This window comes from Puma concolor, chromosome C2 (genome assembly GCF_028749965.1).
Source record: "Puma concolor isolate L17-30 chromosome C2, mPumCon1.1.hap2, whole genome shotgun sequence".
Lineage (NCBI taxonomy): Eukaryota > Metazoa > Chordata > Mammalia > Carnivora > Felidae > Puma > Puma concolor.
This window is the reverse complement of record NC_141675.1, coordinates 156,214,662-156,239,929: the sequence shown is the minus strand read 5'-3', so window position 1 is coordinate 156,239,929 and position 25,268 is coordinate 156,214,662. Positions and strand designations below refer to the sequence as shown.

General features: G+C 53.6%; 1 long non-coding RNA gene across 1 annotated transcript; it reads right to left on the bottom strand.

Annotated features, from left to right (window-relative positions):
• Positions 1-12,605: 12,605 nt before the first annotated feature.
• LOC147577634 (uncharacterized) lies at positions 12,606-15,605 on the bottom strand. The gene is made up of 4 exons (XR_015255881.1): positions 15,499-15,605; positions 15,225-15,349; positions 14,014-14,131; positions 12,606-12,785 (listed from the first exon to the last, which is right to left on the bottom strand). It is a non-coding gene; the product is annotated as an uncharacterized LOC147577634 (long non-coding RNA).
• Positions 15,606-25,268: the final 9,663 nt, after the last annotated feature.

Below are 25,268 nucleotides of genomic sequence, written 5' to 3'. Positions count from 1 at the left end.
CTGGAGTACAGTTGGTTACTCCTAAAATGAAGGACTGGAAATCGTTAATCACCACCGGTCTCTTCCCCATCTGGCTCATGGGGACCAAATGTCTCCTTACTCAGGCCTACGGGACGTTACACAGTCTGGGTCTGTGTTTCCAGCCGTCTCTGTCAATCAGCCGTGTGCCGGGGCCCTGAAGGAAAGTGGATTTCTCTCCTTTAAGCCTTTGGCCGTCATTATCTCGGCAGCTTTCAACGCCCACCTTCGTTCTTATCTCCACCACCAAAGCACAGCAAACCCAATCTGTAGACCACCTCCTCCAGGAAGCCTTCCAGGAGGCTCGAACCTCAGCACTCAGTTTCCAGGGAGAGACAACTCCCTACGGGGTTCTCGGTGGTCACATCTGTGTGCACACATTCCCCTCCCACCCCCGGCTCCTAGAATGTGGGCCACGGAGGTGCTGGGACTGTCACTTGTTTATCTTGTCCCCTCCCTTAGACGTAGATTTGAATAGACAACTTTAAATAGATGCCGGTTGGATGCGTATAACTTTGGCATCGCAAATGAGCTGGAAGGATGAGCAAAAGAAGACATTCCTCCACTTACGAAGTGGTTGGACCAAGATCCCCAAAGACCTGCACACTCGCTGGATTTATTCAGTGCCAAAAGAGGTGATACGTCAACAGGAAAAACCCAGCCAGCACCAGCTTCATAGGAAAAACTTACCGCTCTCACAAGCAGGAAACAGGGTCTTCCAGAACCCAGTTTTGCAGGAAGCGGGTCACTTCTGTGGCTCAGCAGCGTCCACAGGACCAGGTTCACCCCTGTCTGCTCCCCAACCCTGCGGTTGGCTTGTGCTTTACGTCAGGATGCCCCGCCGACGGTCTTGAGACAGCGGCCGCTGTTAGCATCAGATGCAGACCACAATATTCCGAGAGGAGCTCCCCTTCGAGGACAGGTGTTCTCCCCGAAGCCCCCAGGAGGTCTCTGTGTCTCCTTGGCCAGAACTGATCACCTGCCTGTGCCTCTATGTATTCATTTTGTTTCAGTTTCTTAAAACATAGACAAAATTTTCAGGCAGTTCTAGGTTCACAGCAAAATTGAGGGGGAGGTTCGGAGGGCTCCCGTATAACCCCCCCCCCCGGGTCCCCCGCACTGCCTCCCCCACTGTCAGCCTCCCCACCAGAGAGGTGCACCTGCTATGGTACTTGAGCCCGCACTGATGCGCCTTCGGCACCCAGAGCCCACGGCTGACAGTGGGGCTCGCTCGGTGTTGCTCGTTCTGTGGGTCTGGATGAGGGCGTGATGCTGCACATCCACCGTCACGGCGTCACACAGGCCAGCTTCACCGCCCGGAAGTCCCGTGTTCTTCCCTCCTTTTGTTTTCGTTTTAGAAGAGATTTCGGACCCATTCAAAAGTGGGCAGACAAGTAAATGCATGGTGAGGATGTGGAAAAGAGGGTCTCTTTTGCCCTGCTGGTGGGAATGCAAGCTGGTGCAGCCACTCTGGGAAACAGTGTGGAGGTGCCTCTATTTTTAATAGAACTGCCCTACGACCCAGCAATTGCACGACTAGGCATTTATCCAAGGGATACAGGTGTGCTGTTTCGAAGGGACACATGCACCCCCATGTTTATAGCAGCACCATCAACAATAGCCAAAGGATGGAAAGAGCCCAAATGTCCATCGATGGAGGAATGGATAAAGAAGATGTGGTATATAGATACAATGGAGTATTACTCGGCAATCAAAAAGAATGAAATCTTGCCACTGGCGACTATGTGGATGGAACTGGAGTGTATTATGCTAAGTGAAATTAGAGAAAGACAAATATCATATGACTTCACTCATATGAAGAATTTAAGACACGGAACCGATGAACATAAGGGAAGAGAAGCAAAAATAATATAAAAACAGGGAGGGGGACGGACATAAGAGACTTTTTTTAATTTTTTATTTTTGTTTATTTATTTATTTTATTTATTTATTTATTTTTGGGACAGAGAGAGACAGAGCATGAACGGGGGAGGGGCAGAGAGAGAGGGAGACACAGAATCGGAAACAGGCTCCAGGCTCTGAGCCATCAGCCCAGAGCCTGACGCGGGGCTCAAACTCACGGACCGCGAGATCGTGACCTGGCTGAAGTCGGACGCTTAACCGACTGTGCCACCCAGGCACCCCCATAAGAGACTCTTAAACATGGAGAACAAACAGAGGGTTCCTGGAGGGGTTGTGGGAGGGGGGATGGGCTAAATGGGGGAGGGTCATCAAGGAATCTACTCCTGAAATCATTGTTGCACTATATGCTAACTGACTTGGGTGTAAATTTCAAAATAAATAAATAATTAAAAAAAAAGAAAAGGACAATAAATGTAATGTGCCTGGCCCTGACCTCCAGATTCAGCATTTACCAAGACCCTGTACCTTGGCTTTGGCCATCTTTTTCCTTGGCTTTCTTCTTTGCTGAAGTATTAAAACAATTTTTTTTAATGTTTATTTATTTTTGAGAGAGAGAGTGAGAGAGTGTGAGTGGAGGAAGGGCAGAGAGAGAGGGAGACACAGAATCCCAAGCAGGCTCCAGGCTCTGAGCTGACAGCGGTGAGCCTGATGTGGGGCTGGAACCCACAAACGGTGAGACCATGGCCTGAGCCGAAGTTGGACTCTCAGTTGACTGAGCCACCCAAGCTCCCCCACAAGGAAACTTTTTAGAGTGATGGAAATGCTCTGGATCTCAATTGCGGTAATGTTACATGACTGTTAACGATCGCCGACTTGAGCAAACTGCACACTTAAAATGGGTGGATTTTATTAGATATAAATTATCACTTGACAAAACTGGGGGAAAGTGTATTTGCTCTGCCCCAAATCTGAGCTTAGAAAGACAAGAAAAAAACCACAATGATGTTACACAATCGTCATTTCTAATAAAGCGAGAACTGCATTTACAGAGAAAGAATTAACTACTTTCTGCCAAATAAAGATAACGTTTGTTACATTAAAGCAAAAAAAGTTTGCACTGATTATCTGTATATTAAAGAGCAACTACCTGCTGAATAATAATTCTCGATAAATGTTCACTTTCTTCAATTAGTTTTTAATTTTATATGATTTTTTTTGCCTTGTTAGTGGCATTTTTCAGAAGAATTTATTATTTTCAGAGTTGCCTCCTGACTTTTAATTTCTCATAAAATCGCCTGGAATCTTCCTCACAAAGACATATTTGATATGGCTGATATATTTGAATTTGCCGATGAGTTAAATGGAATCTTCTCTGTACACCCCGATGTGGTCAGGTGAGCCAGCATTAGATGAGTGCTGCTCAAAGAACCCTGTCAGTGCTTTGGTAACGAAGGTGTTCAGCCCAGATATTTTCATAAGCTCTCCGATTTGGCTTCCATCCAGAGAATCTCTCATAAATGTTTTTAGAAGGCAAAATGTGTCCAAGGGTTTTTTGAATGTTTTGTCAGATGTATATGCTGACAATCATAAGCCTACTCAGTTTTATTCCACTGTCATAGTATATATACATATACAGATATACGGGTGTATATATGTCTACCCGATTAAAATGACTTCTATCAAAAATTCACCTCATACACGGAGATACTCCAAAGGGCAATTTCAGGATTCCAAACTCATTCTCACTCACCATCAATTTGTTCATTTCCTTTCTTTCTGTCGCAGCAATACATTTTAATAGTCTTTCTGTTTGCCATCTTTTATTTATTTATTATTTTTTTATTTCTTATTTAAAAAAAAATTTTTTAACGTTTATTTATTTTTGAGACAGAGACAGAGCATGAACGGGGGAGGGGCAGAGAGAGAGGGAGACACAGAATCCGAAGCAGGCTCCAGGCTCTGAGCCATCAGCACAGAGCCCGATGCGGGGCTCAAACCCACGGACCGCGAGATCGTGACCTGAGCTGAAGTCGGACGCTTAACCGACTGAGCCACCCAGGCGCCCCCATCTTTTTTTTTTTAATTGAAACAATTTGTCAAACATTTCAAAAGAAGCAGTTTTTGATCATGTATTTGTTGAACAGTCTGATCAAAGAGTTCCAACTGATTTTGAACAAAATGCAACCAGAGCCTGGAGGACCCAGTTACGCACACCCACAAATCTAGCATCACCTAAAGCCATTTGGCGTGACTCGTGAGCGACTTTCTGAAGGCTCTGTGTTTCTAAAACCTGGCCGATGATGGCCCTCTGGGGGGAAGGGGTGTATCGCCGCGAAAAGTAGTTCCTGTTTGTGAACTGTGTTAGCTCTGTCACTGAAATTTTACTGTTCAGTTACTCTAACTCTGCATATGTCAAAAGGTTTGTAAGTTTTGAGATCTGCTGGTTTTACTTTTTATTTTATTTTATTTTATATATGAAATTTATTGTCAAATTGGTTTCCATACAACACCCAGTGCTCATCCCAACAGGTGCCCTCCTCAATGCCCATCACCCAGCCTCCCCTCCCTCCCGCCCCCCATCAACCCTCAGTTTGTTCTCAGTTTTTAAGAGTCTCTTATGCTTTGGCTCTCTCCCTCTCTAACCTCTTTTTTTTTTTTTTTTTTTCCTTCCCCTCCCCCATGGACTTCTGTTAAGTTTCTCAGGATCCACATAAGAGTGAAAACATATGGTATCTGTCCTTCTCTGTATGGCTTATTTCACTTAGCACAACACTCTCCAGTTCCATCCACGTTGCTACAAATGGCCAGATTGCATTCTGTCTCATTGCCAAGTAGTATTCCATTGTGTATATAAACCACAATTTCTTTATCCATTCATCAGTTGATGGACATTTACACTCTTTCCATCATTTGGCTATTGTTGAGAGTGCTGCTATCAACATTGGGGTACAAGTGCCCCTAGGCATCAGCTTTCCTGTTTCCCTCGGGTAAATTCCTAGCAGTGCTGTTGCCGGGTCATAGGGTAGGTCTATTTTTAATTTTTTGAGGAACCTCCACACTGTTTTCCAGAGTGGCTGCACCAGTTTGCATTCCCACCAACAGTGCAAGAGGGTTCCCGTTTCTCCACATCCTCGCCAGCATCTATAGTCTCCTGATTTGTTCATTGTGGCCACTCTGACTGGCGTGAGGTGGTATCTGAGTGTGGTTTTGATTTGTATTTCCCTGATGAGGAGCGACGTTGAGCATCTTTTCGTGTGCCTGTTGGCCATCCGGATGTCTTCTTTAGAGAAGTGTCTATTTCATTTGGAGGTGGGTTGCAGCTTGCTAAGGCTCATTTATGAATTATGTGTTCACTACAAAATTCCAGCTACATTTCCGGTCCACACTTTCCTAATTTAATAACGGCGCCTGTTTCCATAATGCCGAATGACATCAACATCTGTCTGGGTGTTAGCACAACACCAACAAATGACCTCATCAATAGCCACGATTTAACTGAATTTGCATTTACATCTAGCACTTGTAAGAACATCAGAAGACACACCCTCAGCAGAATAAATGCTCAGAGCTTTACTTTTATTTAATGTTTTGAATGAAAACGAGGCAATTAACTCAGATTAACTTAATTGGCTTTTCTATTTGAAGCGGCTGATAATGCTTCTCTTAACCTGGCATCGCTTCACTGCGAAATTCTGCTCTTGGAGCCAACGCCATCCCAGCTACAATGTTCTGTAAATGCACACGAGAGCAGGAAAACAGATGAAATTAATTGGAATTGTCACTCGCACTCGATACACGCCGTGTCTCGCAGAGGACGGCCACACCAGCCGCACGCACCGAGTCTCGGTCTGTCGAGCGAGTTGTAAGAGGGTCTCTAACTTTGAGGTGAGCGCTGGCTGACTCAGCAGAAACGTGTCCTCTGGGCCTCACACGGTCCGTGGTCTCACGGCGCTCGGAGTGGAGCGGTGTGGACAAACGATTTGTGTCAGTGAGGCATTCGTATCGACCTTCTCAAAAAACGCCAATCCGGTAAGTTAACCTTTTGATTTAACGTGCACCTTAATTTTTTAGAGCTCATCATGGCCCAAAGGGCTTATCACAAGCGTAGAGCTGCTTGCCACACCGTGAAATCAAGGGCGGCAGACTTACGCCATCAAATGCATGGTGAACCCACTGTGGCGGGGGTCTGACCATTCCCTACAGGGACGTGCCAGCGCCGTGCCTCCTTCCCGAACCCCGGTCCCGGCACCCAACGTATCACTTCTGGCAGCTTCCCGCTGGCCTTGCCCCCTGGGGGTCCTGGAGCTCTCTGCGTCCTTCTGTCCCTGCTCAGGCCGCACATCGGGCACGGGAACAGGGACACGGGACGCTTTTCCTACCCACCCGCCCCCAAGGCGAGAAGGGGTTACCTGCCCCTAGCCAAGCTGGGCATCAGTGCATTTCCTGTTGTCCCTGAAGACGTTTGAGGACAGAAGGCAGGGAAATGGTTCACGGCGGGTCCTCTTGACTGAACCCTGTGTTAAAGCCAGAGCTCCGCTCACTGCCTGCATCTCTCCCCGCCTCTCCCTTGGCGGATGAAGTTCCTTCTTGCGGTCCCTCTGTCCTTGTCCTCCTGACCTGGCCTGACTGCCCCTTTGTTTTATGGCTCCCAAAGATGCCCCAGGTCTGACCGGTACCGTTCTTGCTCCGGCCCTAGAGTTGGCGTCCCTCCAGAGGTTCACAGTAGGGTGTGGAGGGTGAAGCCCCCCGTCAGGGCATAACCCCCTTGCTCTGATGGCCAGGAGAGGCAAATTCACGTACATGAGGTCTCACGCCGGCTCATGGCGAGCCTGGTCTCCTGACCCCATTTATTCAGTGTCCTTTTCCCTCCCCAGGTGGCCCCTGTGGCTTCCCCGTGGCCAGCGGTGGCAGCCCCGGCAGCCCGACGCCTGTGAGGTGATGTCCATAGGCTCGTGCTTCGGAGGGGACCAGCCAGGGCCTCGGGGACACACACAGCCCCAATGGCTACACCCCCTCCTTGAATAGGAAGGGAAACACAGCCAGAAACTGGGATTGTCTGCTTTTGTCCTGTAAACTTGTGAATGACTGGTGTGTGCACATGTGTGCGTGAATGTGTGTGGGCATAGTGCCCGTGTGGGATGGTGTGATGGTGGTACAGTGTGGGTAGCAGGGGAGATGGGCGTCTGGGACCTGCCCCCAGCAACCCCTGTGCCCCGCTGCTCCCATAGGAAAGCTCTGCAGCTGTCACGGCCAGTGGCAAACCCCAAATCCGAGCTCTGTTCTTTGGCTTTTAATCCCTTCCTGCCCTGGGCAAGTCTTTAAACCTGCCCGTGCCTCAGTTTCCTCAGCGCTAAGGGCCAATTAAATCCCTCCCCGCCCCTCTCTGGAACTCTGAAGGATTTGGCACAAGAAGGGTGCTCTATAAATCCAAGCTGTCATTACAATAAAACCTTGGCCTCCACAGTGGGGGCCTGATTACAAGCCCATCCGAATGTTGACAACGGGCCTCCGGACTGACAGGAGGCGGTTCTGGGCCTTGGGGAGACTGTCAGCCGCCTCCTGTGGGATCGGCTTCCCTCTTACCTGGGCCGGCTGGCCTGGCGTGCCTTTGAGGCAGGACGCGGAGTCCCTTCTGGTCTTGCTGTTGTCTCACGGGGTGCCCAGGGGTCTCTCTGCTCCCGATTCCAGGCCCGGGTGCCTCACAGACGGGGCCTGCCTTCCCGCTGCCTCCCCAGTCTGGGGTGAGGGGTGATAGGATGTCTTCCGACACCTCGAGAAAAGATGGCCTTGGGGAGGAGGTAGGGAGAATATTCCATCAGCTGCGTGGGGTCAGAGTTCTGCTCTGTGTTGCTGACCAGTGTCCGCGAGACATGAAGTCCAGCTGAGGGTGTCCCCATAGAGGTGGCTCTGCATTTTACAAATACCTTCCAACAGGACTTCTACCTGGGGTAAATGTGGTTCTTCTAAAAAGAAAAAAAGTCCCCAAAGGAACTGGACCTTCTGAGAATGACCGGCTTTCTTTTATTTATTTATTTATTTATTTTTGGGTCAAATGTCAGTTTTTAGAAAATATAATTCCAGGGGCGCCTGGGTGGCTCAGTCGGTTAAGCGTCCGACTTCAGCTCAGGTCATGATCTGGCGGTTTGTGAGTTCGAGCCCCGTGTCGGGCTCTGTGCTGACAGCTCGGAGCCTGGAGCCTGCTTCGGATTCTGTGTCTCCTCCCTCTGCTCTTCTCCCACTCATGCTCTTTCTCTCTCTCTCTCTCTCTCTCAAAAATGAATAAATGTTAAAAAAAAAAAGTTAAAAAGGGGCACCTGGGTGGCTCAGTTGGTCAAGCAACAGACTCTTGATTTCGGCTCAGGTCATGATCTCACAGTTTGTGAGTTCAAGTCCTACATTGTCAGTGCAGAGCCTGCTTTGGATTCTCTCTCTCCCTCCTTCTCTCTGTCCCTCCTCTGCTCACTTGCTCTCTCTCTCGCAAAATAAATAAATAAACTTAAAGAAAAAATTAAAAAAAAGAAAATACAACTCCAGAGAAAGTAGCAGATACAAGGGAAGTGGGTACAGTACCCAGATCTCTTTAAATCAAGGGCAGAGAGGGTCAGAATAAAATGGGCTACAAGCAAAAGCCAGTAACGCATCTGTGGTCCGTTCATCTGGGGAAGCTGCACCCTTGCTCCCCACCTCCCCCAGCCCCTCCCCACAGTGGCTGAAATGGACACAGAGGCTCTCCCCATGGACTGCAGGCCTGGAAGGCTTCCTGGAGGAAGTGGGGGAAGTCTTCCCTTGAAGGACGTGTCGCACTGTGCTGGGGGACTGTTATGGGATGAAGGGTGTCCTCCTGTCCCAAATCTCCATCCCTCAGAATGTGACTATATTCGGATGTAGGGTCTTTAAAGGGGTAATTAAGTTAAAATGATGTCACTGGGTTGGCCTTGATCCAATCTAACTGGTGTCCTTATCAAAAAAGGACACAGACGCGCACAGGGACGACTGCGTGAGCGCACGGGGAGCAGGGGGCCGGCCGCGAGCCGAGGAGAGGGGCTCGGGAGGAACCAGGCCTTGCCCACCCCTTGATCGCGGGCTTACAGCCTCGAGCACTGGGAGAAAATAAACTTCTGTTGGCACAGCCGCCCAGCCCGTGGTACTTTGTTGAGAGCTGAGCTGCCTTCTGGAGGGGATTTGGGACCCTTGTCGGAAGGACCTGCCTGGGCGTCCCGCAGATGTGGCCGGGGGGCAGGGGAGGGAGAGACGTCCCTCCAGAAACCTGGGAAGGTTCCTCTCACAGAACCTCCACGCCCTTCCATCTGAGTGACAGTGACTGAGGAGTGACAGTGCGGCCTCACAGAGTCTGCAGGGGCCACAGCACCACTACTCACGTGTGGTTTTTATGGCTCCCAAGTGGGACCTCCTTTTTCCACAAAGAGGCCCAGAGCGCCCAGGGAGGGGGGGGCCAGGTGCGGCAGGTTGTCCCCCGGGAAGGGGGGTGCCCCGCCTGTTCCCCTCGCCGTGTCGGGGCCCTCACCGCTGTGCTGGGTGGGCGGTGGGTGGTCCCGCGGAGCTCAGTGCTCCCCGGGCCCCGGCCACCCTTTTCCGCATTTGCTGCTGAACACTGGGAATGTTCCAGTCGGGCCGCCGAGAGCACCTGTCTGAAAGCCCCCGAAGCCAGAGCCGGTGCCCTGCAAACTCTCAGCGGCTGCAGGTGGGGGCTGGGGGAGGGGCGTGTGCAGCTCCAAGTCCCGGGTCCCCACACCTTCCTTGTGAGGTAAGTGTTACTGCGCCCGGTTTCCAGGTCCGACAAGACGAGACAGGCTGGAAGGTCTCATAAACCAGACCTGCCTGGGGCAAGCCGGTGGGGGGCAGGGGTGGAGTCTGGGGGACAGCCGGTGGGGTGACAGGAGCTCAGAGCCCCCGCCCCAGCAAGCTTCCCCCTCCCTTCACCCCATGCCCCAAAGACCCCCTGTGTGGCTGGGAGCTGGGGGGCTGTTCTGGGGGCCCGTGGGGTGCCGTAGGCACCCCTGGTCAGGGGCGGTGGGGTTTGAAGACATGTGAAATGGGAAAAACTCTGGGGTGTTTGAGGGGGGCCTGAGGGGGGCCCTCAGCCGCCACCAGAGTTTAAGGGACAGATGTAGTCACACCTGCCTGGGGCATTTTCCTTTGAAGAAGAACCTGACATCTTTGAAGTCACCTTGGCCTCCCCTGGGGAACATCTTCTGAAGCCAGATGTCGCCGCCCCAAGGTGGAGCCGCTTTGGGGCACCCAGGATCCTGGCCCGAGTGTGGGTCCACCCCTGCCCTGGCTTTGGGTGACAAGGTCTCTTCCTACCTGGCTGACCCCCTCCTCCCCGTTGTCCTGGACTCCGTCATGCAGGGAGCTAACCCCAGTGGACCCCTCTCGGGACAAGAATCGGGCTAGGAGTCAAGGGTTCTGGGTTCGAGTCTAAATCCCGGCCCTGAACCGCCGCTTTCCCATTCCGGGCCTTGGGTTCCCTGTGGGGACACGGGGGAGGGTCCTGAAGGGTCTCAGGAGTCCCACTCGCCCTGTCTTCTGCTCAAACAGGGGGATTCCAACCCACTTCTAATTTTCTTAGGGCCCCCTCACCATGCACCCCAACAGCCACGCTTCGGGGTGCGGGATAACCTCGGTGTTTCTCACACCCCTGACCTTTGATAAGGCCTATTGACCTCACCTCTCTTCATTTTAGAAAAAAAGTTTCTTTCAGGAGAAAAGAAGTAAATCCTATTTTTACCTACCTTTAAATGAATTTTTGAACGGTCTCATTTAGAACGCAAACAGTGAGCCTCAGTGGCGTTGGCTGAGCCCTCAGATGTTTTCACATCATGTCACACGTGCCCCTTCCCGCTCGAGACACCGTGGAGGTGCCTCGCCGCGTGGAAACAGCGGTGTCATTGCACCCAGCAGCCTGATCTTACCATCAAAGGTGTCCACAAAGAAGCGGGTACGATGCTCTCTCACTGGGTTTCATTTTCGCAGACCTGTGCTTTGACATCGGTGGGTTCCTTGGGAATCCTGTGTGTGTGATCTCAGCACATTAATCTGAGGGACATCCGCGGTGTGAGATGCCCCACTAATACCAACCCCATCTCAGCCCTCTTCTCCCGGAGGTGGCCCTCCCCGCGCCGGGCTGGACTGTCCCACCGCTGCAGACGACACGCTCGTGTGCCTGGGCCCAGCTCTGGCCACACAGTTCCACAGAGCACTGCCCTTAACAGAAAACCTGGAAACCCAGGCCCTCAGCGGGCTGCCCCACCCCACCCTCGCCCTCACCCTGATCTAGCTGGGGACCTGTCCCCAAGCAAAGCATGTTTCATATAGAAGGTGTCCACTGTGTGCTTAGCGATCAACAGTCAGAGTGAGGGTGGGGGACCAGCTGTGCCTGGGAGGGGCTGGAATAGGCGGGGCCTATTCCCTATTCCACAGGGAACCCCTTGGTGCCCTCTTTCCCCTTCTAGAATGGGAGGCCCAGCCCTGTTCTCTTGGCTCATAGGTAGTTGCGGGGGTGAGGTCATCCTTGGAGCTCCCCGAGGAGATGATGGAGAAGGCGCTATTATAACCTTATCAGATCCTCTCTGTTGAGGCGCTGGAGGGAACCCACCAAGCCCCACCGACACTGAAGTCTCACCTCCCAACAGCCTGCGGGGGGGGAGCGGGGGGTGGGGGAGATCAGTGGAGAGGCAGCTAGGAGCATTCGTCCCCTTCTAACTCCCAGAAACAGCCCCAGCAGTGAGGGATGCCCTCCGGGTCCCCTGGGGAGGCGGCTTCCTGTCAAAGGTCTGCCAAGGTCAGGGGCGAGCACAGGTGTCCCCAGCGTTTCCACCTTGGGAGGGGGGAGCCTGGACCACAAGGAGGGAGAGCAGAGCTTTGGGGTGTATAGATCTCCCCCCGCCGCTGTGGGGTGGCCGGTTCCTTGGCCTTGCTGAACCTGCACACGTAAACTGGGCTTACCCCGGTTACCGTCCACTGGGGGTACAAACGCAATGAACGTGGGAAGCCCCCAGCCCAACGTGTCTGGCCCAGGGTGGCTGTTAGCATGGAGACAGTTCCCTCCGCCTTAAAGGAAGGGTGGCGAGGACTGGCCAGCCGTCTCAGGCCTCCTGGGCGGTGCTGCCCCGGGGACACACAGGACCCCAGCTCAAGCTGGTGCGTTCAGCACTGGCCAGCAGGGTCCACGTAGGCCCCTGGGGCCCGCTGGGACTCAGGACAATCAGTCCTCTGCCTTCTGGGAATGAGCCTGCCTGGAAACTGGTCCCTGAGATCATTAGTGATGTTTGTAAACACAAGACACCTCCTTGCCTTGCGGGGGGAGCTGGGGGGGGGGCTACCGTGACTGTCTGAGGGGGCTCCCCTACCCCAGAGGGAGTTGGGTTGGGGCCCTACTCGTGGACAAGGGCAGGCTTGCTGCTGGGATGACCTCCCTCTCACGCCAGGTGCCTGCACCCACATTCCAAACCAGTCCCTTTAATTCCATAACCCGGGGGCCGGCCGCGCCCATTTTATACATAAAGTTTTATTGGAAGGAAGCCACACCCATCCGTTTCTTCATGGTCCGCAACTACTTTCTCACAACAAGCAAAGAAGTTTGGGGTGGCTCCGGTTCCGGAGGTGGGGGGGGGGAAGCTGGTGGCTAGTTTGGGGGCAGGGGGCCCCTTGACCCGGGCGGATGTAAGCGTTCTGAGCCACATGGAAGGTCGGCCTTGAAAATCTCTTGTCCGGGCAATTTATTTTGCAGCCAAACTCACGGGGCCCCGGGGCCTGAACCCAGACCCTTTCCCTTTGATGAAGTACGTTCACGTCTGGACTGTTCGTGGAGGGACCCCAGGACCCCTTCCTGGAGGCCAGTCCGAGCTTGTCACCGCCCCTCTGATGGAACCCTCCAGAAATACCTGTGGGATGAGGATAGGAAAAAGGACTAAATGAAATCATATAGACTCTTACCCACTCAAGACAGTCATTTGTCAAGACAATGTCATTTTGTTGACATTGAGAGTGTTCCTTCTGTGCTTCTAGATTTTCCTCCTCCTCCTGCTGCGGCCGTGAGCCCCCCTCGAAGGCCGGGCCACTGAACCGAGAGACTGAATGCACAGGCCCCGTGATGGAGCCGACCCAAGCCGACACGGTGGGACCACGGCTCCGTCAGCCTTGCTACAAGGTCAGGGGCGGTGCGGGGCTGAAACTTGCTACAAACACCGGACGCTGGAGGCATCGCGCAGCAGACACGGGCAGCCTTGTGGGGACAGGGGCCTTGTGTGGGAGCCTGGGACCCATGTGTTAGGAGCTCTGGCACCCCCGTTATAGGGCAAAGCATAAGCCCAGGCCGGTGGGTTTCATTTGAGCTGCCACCACCCCCTCCGTGTGGGTTTATGGCTTGGGGCTGATGTGCCTGAAGGAGAGGACGGTGCTGAGACACCCCAGCCCACTTCCCCAGGGCACTTTTTAACAACTCTGGTAAAATGTATCTAAATATGGGGGCACCTGGGTGGCTCAGTCGGTTAAGCGTCCGACCTCGGCTCAGGTCGTGATCTCACGGTTTGTGGGTTCGAGCCCCGCGTCGGGCTCTGTGCTGACAGCTCAGAGCCTGGAGCCTGCTTCGGATTCTGTGTCTGTCTCGCTCCCTCTGCTCCTCCCCCGCTCATGCTCTGGCTCTGTCTCTGTCTCTCAAAAATAAAGTAAACGTTAAAAAAATTTTTTTTAAATACACTTCAATAAAAGTTTCCATCTGAATGTTTTTGTCCCCCGTAATTCATGGGTCGAAATCCTAACCCCCAATGTGAGGGTGTCAGGACTCGGGGCCTTGGGAGGTGACGGCGTCATGAGGGTGGAACCCCCACGAATGGGGTTGGTGTTCTGAGAGGAGACCCCCTCCCCCCCCAGAGCACCCCCTCTCTTTCCCCTGCACATGAGGACACAGGGACCACTGGGCCTTCACCAAATACCAAATTAACCGGCAGTCTTTGCCCTGCCCCAGGGGGCAGTTCAGCAACGCCCAGGGTATTCACATTGCTGTGTGTCCTCCTCCAGAACTTCCTGCAAAACCGAAGCTTTGTGCTCGTTCGACAACGGCACCCCCCACCCCCCAGGCCCTGGTGTCCGCCCCGGGGAACTCGCACTGACGTCAGGTTTTCTGCAGGATAAAGATGGAGAACTTGGGCTGCGTGTCCAATGTCAGGGTCTGCACGGCTGGCCTGCCTCCGGAGACTCCTTTCTGAAGGCCTCCTTGCCTCCTGGGGGTCTGCAGGGCGGAGCCAGAGGACCTGTGGGGGTGGGAATCCCACTGTAGGACTTTGGGTTTTAAGTCAAATGATCCCCGTCAGGCCCCCACCCTTCCCTGGGCTACTGCAGCCTGGGGGCCGGCCCCTCCCACTTGCCTAAAGGCCAAGTCCACGTGGCGCCCCCTCCCCTCGCTTCCTGCTCCTCCCCCTCCTCCCCTGCAGAGCCCCTGTGAGGGGAGGGGGAGGAAAGTTCACGAACACAGAAAAATCTCTCAAGTCTTGCTTGGAAACCAGGCCACATTTCTTAGGCATCCAGGCCACTCTGGAGAGGTGGGGACACAGAATGTCAGGGGACAGACCTGGAGGGCCTTTAGCCACAGAACGGTCAGGTAACTGCTTCTCCCTCTGACAATGTTGCTTCAGATTAGATTCCTTCCTCCCTTCTTCCCTCCCTCCCTTTCTCCCTCCCTTCTTTCCTTCCTTCCCTTTCTGATTTCCTTCCCTCCTTCCTTCCCTCCCTTCCTCCCATTTTGTGGGGGGCTGTACTAACTGCTTTTACATACGTCCCTCTCCCAATTCCGGAAACTGCCTTTTAAAAAGTTCCCATTATGATGGGGCGCCTGGGTGGCGCAGTCGGTTAAGCGTCCGACTTCAGCCAGGTCACGATCTCGCGGTCCGTGAGTTCGAGCCCCGCGTCAGGCCCTGGGCTGATGGCTCAGAGCCTGGAGCCTGTTTCCGATTCTGTGTCTCCCTCTCTCTCTGCCCCTCCCCCGTTCATGCTCTGTCTCTCTCTGTCCCAAAAATAAATAAAAAACGTTGAAAAAAAAAATTAAAAAAAAAAATAAATAAATAAAAAGTTCCCATTATGATTCCCCATGACAGAGAAGGGGTTTGGGAGAGCTGAAATCCCCGCCTGTGGCTGTGTGTTACCGGTGTTGGTGGATTCGAACCACTGCACTCTACACCCCCCCCCACCCCCCCCCCCACCCCGCCCAGCGACATGGCCGGGGCACCTGCCTGCGCTGGCCCCTGGGAGGTGGAGCTGGCCCAGAGACGGGAGTCCTTGGGGACAGAGCTCCACAAGACGCTGACCCAGCGCGGGGACAGGCTTACCCCCCATGCCACATGCCATGTAATGTTCCTCTTGTTGGATTCCACGGCTCTGGCCACCACTCCAGTCCCTTATCAGGCTTCCGAGAAGGAGATACTTCAGGTCCCTCTTTGTGCTTTGTTTTCCTCTTTGGAAGGAGAGAGAGTCTAAGAGAAGCCCCTTTACCTGCACACTGGGGCTCTGGTGGGGGCCCCAGAGGGCAGGGGGGGGATTTGTCGGGACTCACGTGACTCAGGGAGAGTAGTAGGTTGCCCCCCAATTCCCCCCACGACTCACCAGCGGCAGCTGGGCAAGGTGAGAGCCGGCGCATTCTGGCACATTCTGGCACATTCTGCCCCTGCACACACCCGTGACCCAGCTCCCCGCCCGTGGGCCGGCACTCCTCCTTGTGTTACTCTTCCGAGAACACAGAGCATCCTGCCAAGGGGAATCCCAACCCCCCCGGCTGAGGAGCGCCCGCTGTGCCTGCCTCTGCCACCGGCTCCTGGCCACGGCTGCCTGGCCCCGGGGCGCGTCCCATTGTCCGCAGGAAGCTCTGCCGGCCTGTCCACAAAATTCCGCGCTGACAGCAGGGAGCCCTATGCAGGGCTCGAACCCACCAACCGTGAGATCATGACCTGAGCCGAAGTCGAACGCTTACCCGGCTGAGCCGCCCAGGCGCCCTTAACTTTCAGCTTTTTTTTTAAGTTGCAGACCAAACCAAAAAAAGCCACAAGGTCCGAAAAGAGCTTCGGCGGTGACTGCTGATTGATCAGGTTTAGAAGCAACCAGCTCATGACCCTGGGGTCTGGCCATGGTCAAGGGGAGGCCAACAGGCTGTCGGGTAGGAGGACAGGACGAGGGCTTTCGGCTGAGTTTGCAGACCGGGGTTTCGTGAGGCAGAGCCGCGTGGCCCCTCCTCCCTCGCAGATGAGATGGGAACTGATGCGTCTTGGGGGGAGGGGGCCCTCCCCCACCCCTTCCCCACAAGTCCTGCTGAGTGGTGACTGCGTTTATATGGCGGCCTGGTCCCTACCGCCTTGCAGAGCTGGTGTGGACCCTGGGACCCCTCCACCCTCCCGGGCACCGGGAAACGCTGAGCTGTCACCAGCGCAGTGTCACCGCAAGCAGGGCACGGTGTGGGCCCCTGCTCCCTGCCCAGGTCCCCCACCGTACCTCGCTCTCTGGAGTCCCTTCTCCGGAGCTCCCAGAAGTGACCCTCATTCCCAGCCTTGCAGAGCCAGGGGTTTACGGACACTGAGAGCAACCGGCCCACCGCCTCAAGGAGTGACGAGGCTGAGATGTCTGTCTGCTCCCCCCTCCCCCCTCTGCTCCCTCCATGTCCGCTTCCCGGGGCGCCCTCCCTCCTTAGAGCATGTGCACGGCGACACCTCGGCCGGGGGTCTAGGGGAGGCGTCCGAGGACTGAGACTCTAAAGATGAGAGTTTCCAGAGCAAGGCTCCCCCACGGGCTAGCAGGGAGGACCCCGGCACATGCGGGGGGAAGATACGTGGCCCTTGCACCTGAAGGGCCTTTGCCTGGCAAGCCGGGTGGGGTGTGGGGGAGGGGAGGCGGGGACGGTGGGCGGGGAAGTGACCGCAGTAAAGCCCTCAGGTGCGTGACAACAGCTTCCAGGAGGAGAGCTGATGTCTCAGATCTACTCATCGGCCACTAAGAGTGAAACATGGGCGTCGAAGGCCCGCGTGGCGGCATCTATAAAGCGCCTCATGGCCTGTGGTGGGCGGAGCCCGGGGACCAGACCTGGGCCCTGACGGGACAGCACGTTGCTCGGATCCCACGAGCAAGAAGGGACTGGTTCTCTGGATGCCTTGGCAAGACACGCGCCTTCCAAGGGGAGGGGCCAAGCCCTAGAAAGATTCCGGAGCCTGTCCCACGGGCGCATCTTGCAGGATGACCTGGGACAGGCCGGCATCGTCCCTCCGAAGCAAAGGACCAGTCTTTGTGCCTTGCCCGTCCCGCCACGAAGCCCAAAGCATGCCGTCGGGCAGGGCTCCTCGGCTTTGGGAGACAGGACGTTCTGCGCCTCAGGATAGCTCTGTGGCCCACCTGCCAGGCTGGGAGCTGCCTGTCTGGAGCAAGGCCCAGAGGGAAGGTCGGGCCACAGTGTCAACAGGCCCGCTGCTTGGGTCTCGTGACTCGGCAAACTCCCGGCCGCCAGAGATATCTCAGGGAGAGAGATGTCGGGAGAGCCTCCAGGGAGGCCCAACAGGTGAGACCAGGGCAGACCCCCAGTGTCCCAGAGGGAGGCCGTTCCAGCCGTAGCAGAGGGCCGCCCGTCATTCCAAGGGCATGGGGGGGGGGGGGTGGGTGGAAAGCGTGGGCATGCCGAGGACCCGGACGTGCCCCGGGGCAGAGCCTTAGGCTGGCATAGCCTCACCCGGGCTGCTGTCCAGCCGCAGGAGGGAACCTGCTACCACACGGTCATCCATGATCCTCGAGGACACGATGCTCAGCCAAAGAAGCCAGATAGAAAAGGCCACGTACTGTGTGTTTCCCTTTGATTTGTTTTAATGTTTATTTATTTTTGAGAGAGAGAGAGGGACAGGGAGACAGCGAATCCGAAGCAGGCTCCAGGCTCCGAGCTGTCAGCACAGAGCTCGACCCGCGAACCGTGAGATCGTGACCTGAGCCGAAGTCGGACGCTGCACCGATTGGGCCACCCAGGCGCCCCTGTGTGTTTCCATTTACGTGGACTGTCCAGAGTGTAGACATCCACGCAGAGAGAAAGTAGCCTGCTGGTTGCCTAGACCCGCGGGGAGGGCAGGGGGGACCCGGAGGGGACAGCAAAGGGTGCACGACTCTTTCTGAGGTGGTGGAAATATTCTCAAATTGCCTGGGTGCACACACCAAGCATACCGAAACTGAATATACTAAAAAAACATAGTACATGGGTCATTTGCCTGGTATGTGAGTTACAGCTCAATAAAAACGGTTTTTAAAACACGTGTAAGGAAAACGTGACAACATCAAAGCGTCCACACGAATGTGCTAAGAGTTACTGATGCCTCAGGTCAAATATGGATTGTATTCTGTCCTTGACCCGCTCCCTTCTTGACTCTGCGCTGTCAGGGGGCCAGGATCCCCACTGACTGCAGCCTGGGCCTGGGAATGACCCCCCAGGGGCTCTGGGGCCGAAGCTGGGTCTCCTGCAACGTCGCGCTCTGACCTTTCTGTCTCCAGCCCACTGACTCCTCCGCATCAGCCCCAGAACTAGAAGAACAGGATTGCATCCCTGGTTCTCTGCTGCTGGCTGTGTGATCCTGGCCAGTTATGCTACCTCTCTGGTTTGTCCTCTTTCGTCACCATAAATCACTGGCGGCGCCCCGGGTCTAAGACCATCAGATCCGACCTGAAGGCTTTCTCCATTTATACATTTGTGCTGTGTCTGTGGGTCTGTTGGGAAATGATGAGGGAGTGTTATAAAAATTCCACTGCTCTTTGCTCTTGGAATTTCTGTTTTATACATTAATAAGACCTTTACCGGTTTTCTCGGTTTCTCAAATTTGAATGCCTGGGAGGGGCTTTCAAGGACCGCACGGAAGAAATGTGCCGTGTTCAAGAGCAGTAGCCATCCGGAGGACATCTTTCCTGACACCTTCAAGTCTCCAGAAAAGGGACAGGGCCCGCCTGTGCGGAGAGACTGCCAGGCTCCAGCCTGAGCCCCGGGGCCGGGGGAGGGGCCTCGAAGATGCAGAGAAGGAAGCTTGACATTGTGGTAAAGCATTTTGAAGTCAATCTGGCATGATGACGTTTATCCTTCGTGGGTTTCAGAAATATGGCCCTCCATCGAGGGATGCATCCGAAGACCAGAGAGCAGTTTCGCCCTTTGCTTTTTGCTAAATAGAATCCAACTCCCTGTCCCTTTCTGGAACTTGGAGGGCAGGATGCGGCGATGACAAGGGCCGCCCTCTACACGCCCCAGACCTGTTCCTCTACTTGCTGGATTGTTCCCCTATTACCTCCTTCAGCTACTCTAAGGCTGTTTCCTTATGATACACCTCACCCTTGAAGAGCTTATGACAAAATGAATGCACAGGGAATCAGGTTGAAGGGGGTGGCAGGCGAGACGGGCTACAGAATTTACAGAGCCCAGTGCAAAATGAAAACGAGGTGTTCCTTGTTCAAAAAGTATTAAGACGTTCATGAGGTCGATAGAGCTTTGAAACAAGTGTGGGCCCTGGTTTAACCGGAGTTCAAATGGAGCTGGGCCAGGGGCGTGATTAAAAGTCAGTTAGTGAGGGGCGCCTGGGGGGGCTCAGTCACCTACGCGTCCGACTTCGGCTCAGGTCATGACCTGCCAGTTCGTGAGTTCGAGTCCCGCATCGGGTTCTGTGCTGACAGCTCAGAACCTGCTTCAGACCCTCTGTCTCCTTCTCTCTGCCCCCCCGCCCCCCCCGGTGCCTGCGTGCTCACTCTTTCTCGCTCTCTCTCACTCAAAAATAAAGAATAAACACTGATAAAAAAGTCAGTTAGTGAGGCTTATACGGAGTTCCCAGCCTTTCCTGCTTGGCCTCGGTGTGATAGGCTTATACGGAGTTCCCAGCCTTTCCTGCTTGGCCTCGGTGTGATAGGCTTATACGGAGTTCCCAGCCTTTCCTGCTTGGCCTCGGTGTGATAGACAGGTTCTAGAAAACAGCAGAAACACATTGCAACAAGTATGAGGAGTGGAGACAAAGTGGGTCCAAGATGTTCCATGAACAAATCCATTGAAAACACGGGCAGAGGACCTGAGTAGACACCTTTCCGAAGAAGACACACAGACGGCCCGCAGATGCGTGAAAAGATGCTCAACATCGCTGGTCATCAGGGAAACGCAAGTCAAAACCACACTCAGATACCACCTCGCACCTGTCAGAAGGGCTGGTATTAAAAAGACAAGAACGAACGAGTGTTGGCGAGGATGTGGGGCAAATGGAGCCCTCGGGCCCTATTGATGGGAACGTAAATTGGTGGAACCACCGTGGAAAACAGTACAGAGGTTCCCCCCAAAAGTAATAATGGAAATACAATGGGATCCAGCAATTCTGCTGGGCATTTACCTGAAGGAAACAGAAACACTAATTCAACGTTTATTTATTTTTGGGCCAGAGAGAGACAGAGCATGAACGGGGGAGGGGCAGAGAGAGAGGGAGACACAGAATCGGAAACAGGCTCCAGGCTCCGAGCCGTCAGCCCAGAGCCCGACGCGGGGCTCGAACTCACGGACCGCGAGATCGTGACCTGGCTGAAGTCGGACGCTTAACCGACTGCGCCACCCAGGCGCCCCCAGAAACACTAATTCAAAAAGAGATTGCAACCCCCCGTTCATTGAAGCGTTACTTACAGTAGCCAAGATACGGAAGCAACCCAAGTGTCCATCCATGGGTGACTGGATAAAGAAGGTGTGAGATATATACATATAATGAAATACTACTCAGCAATGAAAAAGAATGAAATCTTGCATTTGTGACAACATGGGTGGACGTCGAAGGTATTATGCTCAGTGAAAGATGTCAGAGGAAGACAGATGCCGTATGATGTCACGTCAACGTGGGATCTAAAAATGAAAACGCACAAACAAAATAAACCAGAAACAGACTCATAGACGCAGAGAACAAACTGGTGGTTGCAGGGGGGAGGGCAGCGCTGGGGGCATGGGCGAGGCGGGCGAAGGGGGCTAAAAGTACAACCTTCCAGTTATAAAATAAACCAGACATGGGGGTGGAAAGCACAGCACAGGGAATAGAGTCAGTAAGATCGTCACAACGTTGCCCGGTGACAGGTGGTCCCTGGGCTCATTGTGGTGACCGTTTCGTAATGTACAGAACTGTCGAATCACCACGTGGTGCGCTTGAAACTCACATAAAATTGTATGTCAACAGTACTTCAACTTAAAAAACAAACGAACAAACCAAAAGCCCCAAAGGGAAATGTTCCTCGAAGTGAAGCCCCGGTCCCCAACCCCGGGGGCCGCAAAAGAGAGTTCCCTTCTGGCTCCCTGATGCCTTCTTGCTGCCCTCACTCGCTGCTTATCCTTCCTCCGAAGGTCTCCCGAATCCACTCCAGACGCTTTTTCATCCTGCCAGTGCTGGAGGGTGGAGACCCCACACTTCCAGTAAGTTCTATCATCAGGAGCCTTGAATCGTGCACCCTGCCGGTGGCTGGGACATCTCGTTCTCCAGCGGAACAAAGCTCTCAGGCTCTGCTGGTTTCTAACAGACTCAGGTGAGACCATCTCCAAAGGAAATTAGTGGGTGACCCTCGATTCCAATAGGGTTTTTAAAAATTATAATTTTTTTTTTATTTTAGAGAGAGAGAGTGCGTGTGAGTGCATGAATGAGGAAGAGACAGAAGGGGAGAGAGACAGAGAGAGAGAGAGAGAGAATCTCAAGTAGGCTCCACACTCAGTGTGGCACCCAATGTGGGGCTCGATTCCACGAGGTCATGATCCTGATATCGTGACCTGAGCCGAAACCAAGAGTCGGACACTCGACCCACTGAGCCACCCAGGTGCCCCTTAAATGATTTTTTTAAACGATTAATCTTTATTGGTGAACCTTTTTATTACTGCTTAAGATTTCGGGTTTAAAAATTACAGATAAGTGCTTATACAAAATTTGGATCGTGCCGTATGTATTTTTTCACAGACCATGAAAATTTTCCCATATGAAATATTCTTCCGCATCACTAAAATAACTTTTTTTAACCTTTATTTATTTTTGAGAGACAGAGAAAGACAGAGCACAAGCAGGGAAGGGCCAGAGAGAGGGAGACACAGAATCTGAAGCAGGCTCCAGGCTCTGAGCTGTCAGCACAGAGCCCAATGCAGGGCTCGAACCCACAAACCGCAAGATCATGACCCGAGCCCAAGTTAGATGCTTAACCAACTTGGCCAAAATAAACAGTTTTTAAAAATTTAAAAAAAGAGAGAGAATTTGGCACCTTATGGTAAGTGTCAGATCAGCCTTGTAATTGGGGTTTAAATTGTGCCATTAAGTAATTGATTTTAGACCCATGATTTCATTGGAAGAGCATAAAGGCATTTTGCTAAATCTATACACGACACTGGGACAGTCAAGGACTGATATTCACCCCATTCAAACTCTGTTAGATTTAGTGGAACTATCTTAGTACATGGGGGGTTTTGCTTCTTGGAGCCATTTGAAGTAATGTAAAAAAAAAAAAAATATATATATATATATATATATTTACAGTGCAGCTTAAATTGTTTAAGGGAGTCAGATTTATTAAGTTTTAAATATGATTGATTACATTAGGGAATTTAGTAGTTCAAACTGAGTTGTTCAAATATCAATCAGATCAAGCCCCCCTGGAAGTGATATTAAAATGTCCTGAATTTACAGGAAAATGATTGGATTTGTAGGTTGAACCTCAAAAACCGAAGGAGAACTGGATGTTAAAATGTGATACATTTAAAAAAATTTTTTTTTTCAACGTTTTTATTTCAACAGTGACTGCGACACCCAGGCTCCCCAAAATGTGATACATTTTTAACAATACATGTGATACTAACCCTAAAACACAAAAACCACCACTGCTTTTTCTTGCCACATGAGCGCCTCTCGAGGACACTCACCTCCTCCACACTGATGGTTTTTCTCCTCACATGTGCTTTCAGACCTCAGCTCACGGGACGGCTCATACAAGGACACACCCCAATCATGCCCTTCCCACCGCCTCTCCACCGGGTCACCTCTCACTCGAGGGACTGCCACGGGCACTGGACAGTTGCCCTGAAGTTTGGGGTGGAAAATATGGCTTCCTGGTTGAATTCCTTTAAGACTGCTCTACGGGCTAATAGACATTTTCCCTTGAACCTGACCGATTCCAGCTCGTCTATCCCCACCTGAACGCCTGGCCACCTGGAGAAGCATTAGTCCCTCTTTTTGCGCTGCAAACCGCAAAGGAATGGCTTGTTGGAGATCTCTTTCTAGGGGTAAAGATGACCAGGTTATTAAAACTCAGAAAAGTTAGCCGCGAAGTGACTCACTTGGGTGTTTCTGAGCTGTTTCTCTCCCGCTGCGTTCGAGCGGGAGAACTTGAGAACTATGTCTCTATTTGTAGTGAAAGGAGAGACGGAGACAGACGCCAGGCGGGCTCACCTCTGATGGAGAAAGCGGGACTATTGTGTTCCCGCTGATCCTGTCTGAGCCTCCCGGCGGTCACGGCAAAATGTAGGTCAGTGGGGTCATTGTTCGCCTTGCGGTTTCCAGGAAGATTCGGACATGCTCCATCCCCTGCGATTAAGCTGTGATAAGCCCGCGGGACTCTTTGCCTTTGCAATTTCCTCTGGCTCCCCCACACCAAGCCCCCTGGGGATGGCTTCTCTCCTTCCGTATCTTCGCTACCTCTGGTGAAAAGACACATCCAGTGAAAGTCCGTCTTGCTCTGTTCCCCCCAACGTTAGCACCCACCACAGTGAGGGGGTTCCCCCAGAGAAGCAACCCTAAGCCTGGCCTGGCTCCAGCGAGCTGTGGGACCCCGCGCCTTGAGACGTTCTTTGGAAGCAATGAACTTGGTGTGAAGGAAAGTCGATACAAATTGCATTTTCAGGCGGGTGTTTGCCGTGCCTCCCCCACAACCGAGGCACTTCTTGGCCGGATCATTCCTTTTGGGGTCGCCATTGCTTTCCCTTTGCAGGCGTCCCGGGAGTGAGTGAGGTCCTCAGCCAGCTGCTTACTGGCCCCAGGACCTGGGAGCCTCCGTATCAGACACCTGCATCTGCGTCTGGCTCGTCCTCTCTGGCCGTGTGACCTCAGTTGAGCTTAGCTTATCCAGCTGGGTTTCTCTTCTGTAACCAAGATCCAGGGACTCATTCTCAGCCACGTGGGGCACGCCGGGCCTCTGTCTTTTGTCTCTCGTGGGGGAGCGTGGTCTCGCCAGCCAGCACGAGGCATGCCCAGAGACGTCCCGGAAACCACGGGGAACCCAAGGGGCCCTGGGCCTTTTCTACTGATGGGGTGACAGTTCTGCCAGGGTTCACCTTAAGCGACAGCGATGTGAGTGACTCTGACGGCAGCACAGCCAAATTTTGTCCCGCAGAGATGCTGATGGCTCGTCCACCAATACGTTACTTCCCAACGGGGATGGTCTGAGTGCCCTGTAGAGCCCTGGACCACGTGGCAATGTCCTCCCCACGCCTTCCTCCTACAGGACTGCAGACCGCTCACTGGCTTCCTCACTGTGGGAATCGATAAATCGCTGACAGGGGCTCACTTTCCCCAAGAGTCATGCCTTTGACTTCTAAGCGATCCTCCCCCACTGAGGGCGAGGGTGCCATCGGGTCCCCACGCCTGCCCACTGGCCCTGCCCCCTCCGCCCGGCCCTGCCTCCTTCTCTGGTCTGCACTCCCCCTCCCCCCCCTCACTGATTCACCCAGCCTCAGACCTGCCGTGTCCGCATGTGACCCCAAGCTTCCTCTCCTTTCGGGGCCGACCTTTCCCCGGAATCCCCAGGTCTCATCCTGCACATCGTCCCATGTCTCATGAGCATCCAGGTGTAACGGGTCCAAACCAAACTCCCGATGACCCACCGCGCCCTGACCTCACTTCTTGCCGAAGCCCACACGTGGCAACTTCATCCTTTCTGGTTGTCCGAGCTCAGGGGAAGCAGCGGAGACAAGGTCCCGAGATGCTGCAGCTGGGAGCAGCCCCCGTGTCGCGTGCCCCCGAGTGCTCGTCTCTTCCACGTGGCCCCAGAAGCCACCCCGCCCAGCGCTCAAGCCTGTGCACGGTCTCCTCTTAAATCTGGCCGCCTCGTGACTCAGTCTGATGGACGCAGTGTGGCAGAAGTGTCATCTGCTGACCTAAGTCTCAAGAAAACCTGGCAGCCTCCACGTTCGCACCTCTGAGCGCCCGGGGCCCCTGTGTACGAAGGCCAGTGGCTCTCCCTGACGGTTGCACACACAGAACTCCGGGAAAGGCCACAGGAGAGAGAGAGACACCCTGGGACCACGTGCAGGGAGATGCCCTGCCATCTGGCTGGCCCACCAGCCTGGGGCAGCCACACTGAGGACCCCTGGAGGACCAGCCCAGGCTGCAGACCCC